The sequence below is a fragment of the Hemicordylus capensis genome, chromosome 5 (genome assembly GCF_027244095.1).
Source record: "Hemicordylus capensis ecotype Gifberg chromosome 5, rHemCap1.1.pri, whole genome shotgun sequence".
Lineage (NCBI taxonomy): Eukaryota > Metazoa > Chordata > Lepidosauria > Squamata > Cordylidae > Hemicordylus > Hemicordylus capensis.
This window is the reverse complement of record NC_069661.1, coordinates 18,515,684-18,528,213: the sequence shown is the minus strand read 5'-3', so window position 1 is coordinate 18,528,213 and position 12,530 is coordinate 18,515,684. Positions and strand designations below refer to the sequence as shown.

At 43.4% G+C, this 12,530-nt stretch overlaps 1 protein-coding gene across 13 annotated transcripts in view; it reads left to right on the top strand.

The window, feature by feature from the left end:
- The window catches only part of LIN54 (lin-54 DREAM MuvB core complex component), a 46,313-nt gene that overhangs the window by 501 nt on the left and 33,282 nt on the right, over nt 1-12,530 (top strand). For 3 of the 13 annotated variants that reach the window (XM_053252671.1, XM_053252674.1, XM_053252668.1), the window contains exon 1: nt 7,935-8,379. The exons of 8 other annotated variants lie outside the window; for them this stretch is intronic. The gene's annotated coding sequence lies outside the window, so the exon portion shown is untranslated. Of the gene's footprint in view, nt 1-5; nt 448-7,934; nt 8,380-12,530 lie in introns of those variants that run through there. 2 more of the 13 variants (XM_053252675.1, XM_053252669.1) reach the window with 1 other exon arrangement.

Here is a 12,530-nt window from a genome sequence, read left to right as displayed (position 1 = left end):
CGAGACGGGGCCAAAGGCGGAGGTGAGGGCCGCCTGATGAGCAGGCGGGGGCGTCAGAGCAGTCATGGCGCGGGGCGGGGGGCGACGCCAGCCCGTCCCCTGCTTTCCTTCTCCGTGACAGGACGGCTCTGGCTGGCTGACAGGCTGGGAAGGCGGTGGGGAGAAAGGCTGGCTGGATTTCCGCCCTTCCTCCTTCTCCTCTCCTCGGGGGCCGGCGGGCTTCTGCTGCAGGCGGAGCGCCGAGGCTGGGACTGGAGCGGGTTCTCGACGCGAGCCCAAGCTGAGGGCTGCCTCAGCTGCCAGAGCCCCTCGCCGTACTTTGGCCTCGGTACCCGACGTCGCCATGCTGGGCAGAGGGGCCGAGGTGTCAGCCGGCCTCGGCGGCTGTGGGGAGTCGTGGTCCCTGGCTCAGGCTTGTAGCCGAGGAGAAGGAAGACGGGTTCAAAGGTAAATGGACGCGTTGCCCTGACGCCTGATTCTTCAGCTGCCTGGGCTGAAGCTCCCCCGAGGAGGTGCTAGGCAGAAATGGCTTGGGTGCTGCTGTGTGAGGGGCGAGGTGTGGGGCAGAGGAAGGGTCTCCTTTTCAGAGGTCTTGGGAGCATCCAGTTTGGCCACGCTGTGTCGTGTCAGGGTAACTGTTTCGGTTTTTTGTTTCCCCCGAGTCGTGCAAAAGCCCTAAAATATTCATCATTCCAAGTCATGGCATCACTTTTCCTAAATCTTATATAGATGGAGAAGCTTTTCGTTTTTGTGATGAAAGGCAGAAGTAGAACAACGGGTCTTAATATAAGTATTTTCCATCTATCCCCACTTTAAATTACTCCTTGGATCTGTTTCTCATTCATCCTATTTATAAATTATTCCTTAGCAGGGTTCCAATCCTTCTCACTGTAATCTGAGTTTTGAATATGTTTAAAGTAGGGGGCTACTGTTGTGCTGCTTTGTCATAATTTTGTCAGACCCGGAAGTTCAGTGGTGAAAATAGCAGGTTGCTATTGGTGAACTACCACATATTGCTGGGGTGTGGCTTCACTGTATATGTAAAGTCAAGTCCGGACTTTGAAGTGAATCCTGATTCATAAGAACTGTGTGGTTGGCTACTTGCTTTGATTGGTTCCCTCCTATCTAAACAGCTAGCATTTATCTTGCTGGAATAGCACTTTGATTTTTATGGAGTGAAAATTCTATACAGCAATAAGTTAAATGTAAGTTTGGTTTATGTTTCTATTTCCTGTGAGTAAAATATAGGAAAAGTCAAATAATAAGAACAGCCCTGCTGGATCAGGCCTAAGGCCCATCTAATCATAGGAACATAGGAAACTGCCATATACTGAGTCAGACCATTGGTCTATCTAGCTCAGTATTGTCTTCACAGACTGGCAGCGGCTTCTCCAAGGTTGCAGGCAGGAATATCTCTCAGCCTTATCTTGGAGAAGCCAGGGAGGGAATTTGAAACCTTCTGCTCTTCCCAGAGCGGCTTCATCCCCTGAGGGGAATATCTTGCAGTGCTCACACATCAAGTCTCCCATTCAGATGCAACCAGGGCAGACCCTGCTTAGATATGGGGACAAGTCATGCTTGCTACCACAAGACCAGCCCTCCTCTCCTCAATCCTGCATACGGTTTCACACAGTGGCCCACCAGATGCTGCTGGAAGCCACAGGCAGGAGCTGAGGGCATGCCCGCTCTCCTGCTGTTACTCCCCTGCAACTGATACTCAGAGGCATCTTGCCTCTGAGGCAGGAGGTGGCCTATAGCCCTCAGACTAGTAGCCAGTGTTCCCTCTAACAGGGATTTCCAGTTGTTGTTGACTACAACTCCCAGAATCCCCAGCTGCAATGGCTTTTGCTTGGGGATTATGGGAGTTTGTCGTCAATAACATCTAGAAATCCCGGTTGGAGGGAACACCGCTAGTAGCCATTAATAGACCTTTCCTCCATGAACTTATCCAAATCCTTCTTAAAGACATCCAGGTTGTTGGCTATTACCACATCTTGTGGCAGAGAATTCCACAAGTTGATTATGCATTGTGTGGAAAAGTACTTCCCTTTGTTGGTCTTAAATTTCTTGGCAGTCAATTTCATTGGATGACCCTTGGTTCTAGTGTTATGTGAGAGGGAGAAAAATTTCTTTCTCCACGCCATGCATGTTTTTATAGACCTCTATCATGTCTCCTCTCCGTCGTCCTTTTTCTAAACTAAAAAGCCCCAGGTGTCTTTCCTCATAAGGATGGTATTCTAGGGCCCTGATCATCTTGGTTGCCCTCTTCTGCTTTTTTCCCAGTTCTACAATTATTTCTTTATTTATTTATTAGGCGATTTAATATACCACCCAATCCACACGACTCAGAGTGTACAAACACGAACATTTGAAATTTTACAAACAAAAACAGAAATTAAAGGGCAAACACCTGGTGGAAAAGAAATGTCTTCAATAAGGTTTTAAAGGCTGAAAGGGAGGAGGCAGACCGAATCGGGGGGGGGATTCCAAAGTGAAGGTGCAGCAACAGAGAAAGCCCTTCCATGGGCCCTAGTACTATGGACCTCTCTGAGACCAGGGACCGAAAGAAGGGCAACCTGAGAAGATCTCACAGGACTAGCCGAGAGAGGCAGTCCTGCAGGTAAGCAGTTGCTAAGCCCTGAAGGGTTTTAAAGGTGAGAACCAGCACTTTGAATTGGACCCGGAAGCAAATAGGTAACCAGTGCAGCGACAGCAAGAGAGGTGTCACACTCTCATATCTCCTAGTGCCCATAAGCAGGGAAGCCACCAGCACTCTGGACCTACTGAAGCTTCTGGGTCGTCTTCGAAGGCAACCACAGGTAGAGCACATTACAGTAATCCAGATGAGGGATGATGAGGGCATGGGTAACCGTTGCCAGGGCCTGCAGGTCGAGATAGGGCCACAACTGGCGGACCAGCCAAAGTTGGGCAAAGGCTCCTCTGGCCATGGCCTCCACCTGCTCGAGCAGGAGCCGTGAGTCCAGGAGGACCCCCCAAGTCGCAAACCACCTCCTTCAGGGGCAGCGCAACCCCGTCCAGGGAGAGACTCAGACTCGGCAATTGTCCAGATCGAGGAGTAAGCAAAAGCAACTCAGTCTTGGAAGGATTAAGTCTGACCTTGTTTTGGCCCATCCAGACCCTGACAGCCTCCAGACACTGGGCAGGCACAGAAACAGCATCTCCAGAGTGGCCTGGGGTGGCAATATACAACTGAGTATCATCGACATATTTATGTAATCTCACCCCAAATCGACAGATGACCTGCCCCAGCATTTTCATGTAGATGTTAAAAAGAATGGGTGTGAGAACTGAGCCCTCCCACAAAGGAGTGACCACAGGGCAGAGCACTCACCACCAATGCACACCGATTGAAAGCACCCACTAAGGAAGGAATGGAACCACTGCAAAACAGTGCCCCCAATACCCAGCCCATGCAGGTGCTCCAGAAGAATACCATGGTTAATGGTATTGAAAGCCGCTGAGAGATCTAAAAGGGCCAAGAGAGGGGTGCTACCCTAATCAAGGTCACGATATAAGACAGGACAATGTCCTTTAGGTGTGGTGTCCAGAATTGTACACAGTACTCCAGGTGTGGCCGCACCATAGTTTTGTATAAGGGCATTATAATATTAGCATTTTTATTTTCAATCCCCTTTCTAATGATCCCTAGCATGGAATTCGCCTTTTTCACAGCTGCTGCACATTGAGTTGACACTTTCAACAAGCTGTCCACCATGACCCCAAGGTCCCTCTCCTGGTCAGTTACTGACAGTTCAGATCCCATTGGTGTATATGTGAAGTTGGGTTTTTTTGTCACAATGTGCATCACTTTACACTTGCCAACACTGAACCGCATTTGCCATTTTGTTGCCTCCTCACCCAGTTTGGAGAGATCCTTTAGGAGCTCCTCATAATCTGTTTTGGATGTCACTACCCTTAAAAAGTTTGGTGTCATCTGCAGATTTGGCCACCTCGCTGATTACATTTATATCTACTCTCTGTTTCCTGTCTTTCAACCAGTTACGAATTCACACGTTTGTCCCTTTATCCCATGGCTGCTAAGTTTTTTCAAGAGCCTTTGAGGAGGAACTTTGTTGAAAGCTTTTTGGAAGTCCAGGTATACTATGACAACCGGATCACCTTTATCCACATACCTGTTGACACTCTCAAAGAACTCCAAAAGGTTCATGAGGCAAGATTTACCTTTGCAGAAGCCATATTGGTTCTCCCCCAGCAGGGACTGTTCTTCTTTGTGCTTAACAATTTTATCCTTGAGAATGCTTCCCATCAATTTGCCTGGAATGGACACTAAGCTGACTGTAATTTCCTGGATTGCCTGTAGATCCCTTTTTGGAAATTGGTGTTGCATTGGCTACTTTCCAGTTCTCTAGTACAGAGCCTCATTGTAGGGATACGTTATATATTTTAGCAAGGAGGTCAGCAATTTGACATTTGATTTCTTTAAGGATTCTTGGGTGGATGCCGTCTAGCTCTTGTGATATGCTATTTTTCCATTTTTCCAGGCACTTTAGAACACTATCTCTTGTCACTTCTATCTGATTCAATTATTTAGCCTCCATCCCTGAGAAGCCTGGTTCAAGAACAGGTAAATGCTCAGTATCCTCTGCTGTGAAAACAGATGCAAAGAACTCATTTAGATTCTCTGCAACCTCATATCCACCTTAATAATCCCTTTCACTCCCTCATTGTCTAATGGCCCAACTGCCTCCCTGGCAGGTTCCCTGCTTCTGATGTATTTAAAGAAGTGTTTGTTACCCCCCTTCATGGTTTTAGCTAAATGCTCATCAAACTCTCTTTTTGCCTCCCTTATTGTCACCTTGCATTTCTTTTGCCATAGTTTGTGTTCCTTTCTATTCTCTTCATTTGGGCAGGATTTCCAATTTCTCAAGCAAGTCTTCTTCCCTTTTATAGCTTCCTTGACTACCTATTAGTCAAGCCGGCATCCTCCCGGTATTGGTTGTACTTCTCCTCCTTTTTTGGTATTTATTTTATTTTATTTTATTGTTAAATTTATATACTTTCATTAAAAACAATCCCAAGGTGGTTCACAAAAGTTAAAAACATACAATAAAAATGAACAATTAGAAATATCAAGCTAAAAATATGAAACAAATCTGATTTAAACTATATAAAATACAAACATAAACAACTATACTTGGATAAAAATACACAGAAGCAGCAATAGAAACAATCATGTAAAGGCCTGGATAAAAAGCCAAGATTTAACAAGCTTTCTAAAAACTGTGATGGAGTCCGATGAGCGAATGGCCACTGGGAGAGCATTCCAAAGTCTGGGGGCAGCAACAGAGAAGGCCCTGTTCCACGTGCACGACAACCGAGCCTCCCTCATTGTCGGCACCCGGAGCAGCACCTGGTATACATTCTAACCGGGCTTCTGGTATTGTGGCTTTAAGTAAACTCCATGCATTCGAGCAAAGTGACTCCTGATGTTTCATTCTTCTTGGTAAAAATCAGTAGATCTTAATTAAAATGGATTGTTCTTATCTTAAAATGTCTTGTGTAGACAATCTAATGGCACTAGTTTTGCAAGTATTTATAAACAATAGTAACTTTTAAATCAGTTGCTTATTATGGCCCACTTTCCCAATACAGGAAGGTGCAGAAAGGCATCATCTCATACTGCATGGGAGATGGCAATGGGTAAACCCCTCCTGTATTCTACCAAAAACAACCACAGGGCTCTGTGGTCACCAGTAGGGGTGTGCATGGTTCGGAGTCCCCCCCGGTCCGGCAGGGGGGGACTGTGACTTTAAGCGGGGGGTGGTAGTACTTACCCCCCCCCCCCGCTGCCACTCTTCCCCCTCCGGCACTGTTCCGGCACGCGCGGCAGCGTCAGAGACAAGTGTGTGCGCCGGGCGCATGCGCACCGCTAGCGCTCGTCTCTGTTAAAGCCTTAACTAACAACGACGGGGGCAGGGGTGGCAGGGAGGACCTCTGCCGCCCCAAGAAGATTTTTCCAAGGAACAGTGCCGGAGGGGGAAGAGCAGCGGTGGGGGGGATAAGTACTACCACCCCCCCGCTTAAAGTCACAGTCCCCCGCTGGTCCGGCGGTCTGTTCTATTGTGCCGGACCGAACCGTGCACACTCCTAGTCACCAGGAGTCGACACCAACTCAACAACACACGTCACCTTTACCTTCCCACAGAGGGAAAATGAGCTATTAAAAGAATAACTTTGTATTATCAATGTATAACTACTAAGTACAAAGTGGACAGTTATACTTAGACAACTAACAATGTTCTGGATCTACTGGGCAACAGATTTCAATCTGTAATGAAATGCTAAGAGGTGAATTATATAGACATTAAAGTGTAAATTGGCAATCTGCTGCAGTTTGATCAAAGCCCGTATAAAAATCTCATTCTCATTCAATTTTGGAATCTCATTCTTGTTCTTGATAGCATATGGATGCAGAGATGTTAGCATTTGAACCGAAGCTCAGACTGGCATTTGATGCTTAGAATAGGCACAGATCTTTTTCTTACAGCTTTCCCCAATGCATTTCTTTGTGCATGGAGAGGTTTGTCAAACCTGGCAGAAGCACTTCAACATAGTATGTGTTCATACTACATTTATCAAGACTATTCAACTTTGGTGTAATATCAAACACCCATGTAAATCCTTGTTCATAATTTTTGTATCGCTGTATGTTTTAGTTACAAAGGGGTTTTGCAGCTTTTGCCAAGGAATTAAAGTGTTGGCTCTTGTATTTTGCAGGGGTTGAGCAACTGTCCCTATTCAGCCCAGCATAGTGCCTTTCCTGCGACTGGTGTCTCCTTTGTGTCTGTGTTGCATGTATTAAGAATTTGAGTCCTTGTGGGACAATTTTCTCATAGCTTTTGCCATGCAATCTGCTTTGAGAGTTTTTTAATTGAAAAATGGTATATAAATATTAACATATTATTGAAATAGTATCTGACAAATCTAATTTATTAGACACTGTTCCAGCCATTTTTGACAAACGCTGACAAACCCTTTGCTACTGGATGAGATGTATAGTGTTGGAAAATTTATGCATGAAAATTGACACGAGTTCCTAATTGCCTTTAGTTTCAATGGAGATAGCCCTATTTTATTTTTGCTATTGGGATATATTTTAATTTTATACGGTATTATCTTTAGCTCCAGTCCTAAGAGTTTAACAATGACCCAAGTGGGTGCAGGGTGAAGAAATGCATAAAATAACACTTTGGAATTTGTTCCTCAGTACTTAAAAGATTTGGTCTGCCATTGTATATTTACACTTGTTTCCAACATCTCTTGGAAATGCTGTTCTTAGAAAATATGTTGAATGTATGGAATGATAAATATAAACATTATGGAGTTCCACATCTTATTCTTTCTTGGAATTAAGTACCTTTGAAAGCAATGGGATGTCCTATTTCTGGTCTGTTTGCTTAAATTAACATGTATTTTTTTCCTGGAGGGAAGCAAGCTTTCTTTTTGCTTACCACAATGAGGACTGTTGGAAACTTTCCCCCTCCCATAGAAATGCTTTCCGTGTTGCGGTTAAAATGTAAATAGTTCTTGGTAAGAATTCACTGCCTTTTTGCTTTTTAGGGACAGGTGGTAAATATATGCAACAACTTTAATGAAAATCCTTGCCACCAGTCGTCTTATATACGGAGCGAACTGCTATTTTCATTCATTTTCTAAAAACTATTTTCTCTGTCTGCAGAATCTTGTTTCATAATAAACTCGCTCGCTTTTAAGATGTCTCGGGACTCGAGTCTTTCTTCTGCCACAGACTAACGCGGCAGTCCTGGAATTAATCCCCTTCCCGCTCTGTAGCTGGAACCTTCCTCCCCCTTTTTTCCGGGGAAGAGGCAGGTCTGTGTGTGTCTGTTTGCGGTGTTGGGCAGTTGTGCTTGTGCTGTCGCGGGAGAGAGAGAGAGAGAGAGAGAGAGAAGCGCCGTCTGCTTGTGCCCCTTATAGGTCAGCTCCAGCGTTGTTCCTCCTTGCCTTGGCTGTGAGTACAGTAGTAGACTCACTGAAGGCTTCCCTCCGGGGGGCGTGGCTCACGCTCGGATCGGGGCGGGAGGAGGCGGCTGAGGTTGTTGCTGAGCTGGGATGTGATGGTGATGACGAAGTGAAAATGGCGGATCTTTCGAAATACTATCCCGGCCGCTGACATACCAGAGACTGCAGCTAAACAGCCTGAAGAGGCTCCCCCCTCTCCTTGGCTCGCCGCTGCCAGAAACCTCCCTCTCCCCGTCTCTTCCTCCTGCTCCTGACCAGCCGCCTTCGAGCTATTCAGACACTTCAGGGGGAAGCCCCCTCCCTCGGGCTGGAACTTAGCAGCCTGGAAGGACTTGAAGGCTGCGCCCGAGAAACAGGGTGAGAGACGCATCAAGGCCTGGGCAGAAAGGGATGAGGGATCAGGGAAGTCTGTATCCTGGGAAGGGGCATCCTGCTTTGGAGGAAACTCGGGATATTGGGGATCTAGCAGCAGTCGTTAGTGGATTGGGAAGGGAAAGAGCATTTGCCGCTGCTGAGGCCTAACTCACTTCCAGGTCTGATTCAGGCTATTGTTGAATAGTGCCAGGGTTTCTGTCTACGGTTTGCTGTGCCAGAGTTTCTGTCTAGGGTTTGTTGCTGGCAGGTTTAGGTGGTATAACTTGTTCATACTGAAGTCAAAGAGAAATTTCAAGGAAACATTGTTGAATTATTTTGCATTTCTTACAGGTTGAGTAGATAGCACAGTAAAATATTAGAATGGTAAACTGTGAGGCACCAATGATTTTTAAAACTAGTTACTTTCATAGGAGCTTAGTCACATTCATCATGGGCGTGTTTCAGTGTGAACTCTTTTTACAAATATAATTAACACTTGCAGTGTTACAATGGAAAGCAAATAACTTCACAGCATGTTCAGTTGTTAAAGCTGTAGATAAATGGGGTTTTATTATTGTGTCCCATTTAACCTTTGAGAAGTGAAAAAGGTCAATGCAGCACTGATGCAGAAGAAAAATGAGCGGGTTTGTTTTTTAAACCCAATTTTATGAAAGTTGTAAAGGAATACATTTTGTAAGTGAAATTTAGTGTGTAATTTGATTGCCGCAGTTGAGAACTGGAATTTCTAGGGGGGAATCTGACAGTTGGTTACTAGAGTTATGAAGTTTCTCTGAGAGTACCTATTTATTTAGTAGATTTATGTCAACCAACTCTACACAGCCAAAGCACAAAAACTCATCAAATATTCCTTTTGCTTGTTGCATTTCAGCACTAGGCCTGCATTTTAAAGTCTAGCAAGACTGCAGAGACCACCACCCTTAGCCTTTCTGCCATCTGTGAAACTGAATATCTTTCTGTCTCCAGCTGCCTTAACCTTTAGTGGAAAGATAGCATACTGATGTGTTAAATACGTGAAATTGTAGTTTCAATTTTTATTCGTACATTATGAGTTCCATATATTTGTATGGCAGCCTATTTCCAGATTTTTGTTATCTTAAGAGAATACCCTTAATAACAAAACATACTGCATATGTATTTTACATTTATTAAATTTTAGCATGAGGTAGTATTGTAGCACAATTGAAATGAGGAGCAAAACTGTTTTAGACATCTGATGTTGTAAAGCAGCTCTTGTAAAGCAGAGAAGCCATTTCTCTGGACTTGCTTTTTAACTCTGAATAATCCATTTTTTAAAAAACCCTCATTATTTGGGAACAATCTAATCAAATTCCCTGTATTTACATCACTGTGTAAACTGTGAAGTAGAAGTCAACATAGTCTTTAGGTTCCATGGTAGTTTTGAATCTATGTAATTTGGGGGCTCTTGATAAAACACTGAAAACCCCAACTTCTAAATAAAAACTTTCCTTGTTTTTATTTATTCAAATGATTTGAAAGTGAAGCTTTCTACCTCTTAAGATTTATGGCTGATAAGCCTGAAAATGAGATGGCAAGCATTCTAAAAGACTGGAAACAAATATTTTGTTTTCCAGTGTTTACTTCTAAGTAAGTGAATCTTTTCTTAATATGTTTAACATATTAAGGGAGAACTGGTCTTGTGGTAGCAAGCATGAATTGTTCCCTTTGCTAAGCAGGGTCCGCCCTGATTTGTATTTGAATGAGAGATGCGTGAGCACTGTAGGATATTCCCCTCACTTGCATGCAGAAGGTTCCAAGTTCTCTCCCTGGCATCTCCAAGATAGGGCTGAGAGAGATTCCTGCCTGAAACCTTGGAGAAGTCGCTGCCAGTGTGAATAGGCAATGCTGAGCTAGATGGACCAAAGGTCTGACTCAGTATATGACAGCTTCCTATGTTCCTATGCATACTTCATAGTGTATCTATATGGTATGGTATACATAGCTTGACATCTTTGAAGTTTATGAAAACTGTATGAAAATCTTCATTTGTATCTGCAACTACCATTTGACATTCTAGTTTTATTTCTGATGTCATTTTCAATGTTCAACAAATTAATTTCATGTTTGACAAATCCATTTCAAGTACAATGTTCAACAAACAAATAAGAAACAATAAGATCCCCATCATGTCATATACAAGCCATATAATGAGTATATAACAAATTAGTTTAGTTTTATCTTCAAAGATACTCTCAACCTGAAATAGAACAAAAGTTCAACCAAAGATGACAATTGGAAATCACATTGATAAGGTTAAATGGGTTGCAATGGAGAAATAGTGACATCCATTGTATGGGAAGTAATATAGTCTATTTAAAACAAGTCAAATCCACAATGGATTTTACCATTTCAATCTTAGTCTTTGTCAAGTGGAGAATAATCTTATAAAAGTTCCATAAACTTGACAGCACTATTACTTCTAGAAAATTTACCAAGAGGGATGGCTGTACACATTGTTAGATTGTCAAGCATTTGGACCAGTGCTGTCAAGTTTATGGAACTTTTCTAAGAATATTCTCCACTTGACAAAGACCAAGATCAAAATGGAGGTCACCGTTGTGGACTTGTTTGAAATGGTTTCCATACAATGGACTTCACTATTCTCCATAGCAATAAGTCTATGTTTATCAATGTGATTTCAAATTGTCATCTTTGGTTGAACTTTTGTTCTATCTCAAGTTGAGAGTATCTTTGATAATAAAACTATACTGAACTAACTTGTTATATATACTTCATTATATGGCTTGTAAATAACATGGTGGGGATCTTGTTATTTGCTTGATATGAGATCCCAGTACGCATTATTTTTATCCAGTGTTCAACAAATTCATTTCATGTAGCCTTACAGCTAGGCACCAGAATTTACCAGCCTACAATAAATGTTAGGATAGTTTGTCAGTTTGCAGCGTATAGAAACGGGGTACATGACTTAAATGCCCTGGTGGACTGGAACCAACCTTGATTCATTAGCCAAGGTCAATTTTCAGCACATTACATTACAATTAACAGTGTTAATGCAAGCTATGTGTGGATATCCATTCCATCAATCTACTCACGATTTTAACCAAGGTTAGTGGCCAGAAAATAGGCCCTATCCCTGCTCAATCAGTGGGACACCTAGAGGGCATGCCAATCCCAAACAAATACCAAATCCGCTCCTCTCACTTTGCTTTTGCTTGCTTGGGAATAAGCCTCACTGGGTACTCTGTGGGACATATTTCCAAGTAAACATGCATGGGGGTGGTGGAGCTGTAAGGCAGTTTCTGGAGAGTATAGAAGATAGCCCCCCTTGGAGTAGCAGGAGCTGCCCCAAAGATTGATCCTCTGCCTTTCTGGGATTTGCTCTGCTTATGGTGCTGCTCCCGCTGCCACTGTTCAAGCCCATTGCTTGAATCACCATTGCTACTGCCTGAGTAGCAACAACTGGCTTACTCACTCATTGGTCCATCACTGTCACATGCATCTCATCTGCTCTCAAGCAGCCAACAGCATTTGAGAGGCTGCTGGTCATCACTGAGAGCTCTTCATGGCTGTTGCTACAGGATATTCCTACAGGCGGGCCAGAAAAAAAGTCTCCATGGGCCGAATCTGGCCCATGGGCGTTATGTTGTGCAAGCCTGATATAAAATGACTTGTTTTGACACAGCCCACTAATCTCAGGGGTCAGGGTGACTACCACCAATTATACAAAGTAGTTTAGAGAAGGTAGATAGAATGTGTTGGAACAGATTCGTCTTCGATGAGCTGTCTGCACAGTGTTTGTAGTACAATACTTGTACTTCAGGCTTCAACAATTCTATGTAAAGGCAGGTTCTGTTGGCATAAATTGCTTCCAGGCAAATATGTTTAGAATTGAAGTGTGAGATGTTGAATTCCAGTTAAATTATGTGCTTTAAATATTAGGCCTTGGAAGATATAGCAAAATGAGAAGAGTAGATGGAAATCCAACAGGTGCAGAAATTGAATTCCTTATATAGGCCTTCACTGGGAGATAGTCTTAAACACATAGAAAATGACCTAGGATTGATTTGATTTAAATCATGATTTAAAACCCTTGCTAAGTGAGCAAAGAGAAATCTTATTAAAATGGTGATTCTCTTATATTTAGCAAGGTG